Source organism: Myotis davidii, unplaced genomic scaffold (genome assembly GCF_000327345.1).
Source record: "Myotis davidii unplaced genomic scaffold, ASM32734v1 scaffold32, whole genome shotgun sequence".
NCBI classification, from domain to species: Eukaryota; Metazoa; Chordata; class Mammalia; order Chiroptera; family Vespertilionidae; genus Myotis; species Myotis davidii.
Genome location: NW_006286587.1, coordinates 1,214,472 through 1,215,314, shown reverse-complemented (window position 1 = coordinate 1,215,314; position 843 = coordinate 1,214,472). Strand labels below are relative to the sequence as shown.

General features: G+C 46.7%; 2 protein-coding genes across 6 annotated transcripts in view; both read left to right on the top strand.

Moving 5' to 3' along the window:
• Nucleotides 1-843, top strand: part of UBOX5 (U-box domain containing 5) — a 71,534-nt gene that overhangs the window by 6,852 nt on the left and 63,839 nt on the right. The window lies entirely within an intron of this gene.
• The window catches only part of FASTKD5 (FAST kinase domains 5), a 15,696-nt gene that overhangs the window by 6,864 nt on the left and 7,989 nt on the right, over nt 1-843 (top strand). The window contains exon 2 of one of the 2 annotated variants that reach the window (XM_015560243.1): nt 394-440. The exons of the other annotated variant lie outside the window; for it this stretch is intronic. The gene's annotated coding sequence lies outside the window, so the exon portion shown is untranslated. The remainder of the gene's footprint in view (nt 1-393; nt 441-843) is intronic. 2 annotated transcript variants of the gene reach the window in all.

Genomic DNA, 843 nt, shown 5'->3' with positions numbered 1-843 from the left:
AATTCGTGAACTGAGACCCTAGTAGGTTATAATTAAACTAGAGGCCTGGTGCATGAAATTTATGCGGGGGGAGGGAGGAAGTCCTCTCAGCCCAGCATGCACCCTCTCCAGTCAAGGACCCCTCAGGGGATGTCTGACCCCCAGGGCCTAACCTGGCAGTCAGACATCTCTCACAATCCTGGACCGCTGGCTCCTAACTGCTCACCTGCCTGTTCGCTCCTACCTGCCCCCCTGCCAGCCTGATCGCCCCTCACTGCCTCTGCCTGCTGGCCTGGTCGCCCCACGCAGCCTGCTTGTTCAGTCCTTTGGTTGTTCCTCACTAACCCCCCTGCTGACCTGGTCATAGGCAGCCATCTTGTGAGGGTTAATTTGCATATTATCTCTATTATATAGAATGGTGTCTATGCACTTGACACTAAAAGTTCTGTGATGAAAAGTAAGTAGCTACTGTTTGTTATTTGCAGTTTCGCTCTGCATGCCTCTAAGATTATTTTGTTATCATTTCTGCCCATTCTGTGGGCATCCATAAAGAAGTTCTGAAAACGGTAAAAAGTGCTTGCTCTGGGAATAACTTTTCAACATTTTCCTTGAATATTAAGGTTACTTTCTCTGTTCACTGATTGTCTTCTTGATTAATAATACCTTAATACTTACCTGGCAGGGGAGATACCATGATCACGAAGGTGGTTTTCCCAGGGCGAGGCTTATCCATTGCACTCCGGATGTGCTGACCCCTGCGATTTCCCCAAATGTGGGAAACTCGACTGCATAATTTGTGGTAGTGGGGGGAAAAAAAAAAAAATAATACCTTAATCTCCTGTTAGCACATGCATTTTGTAAATT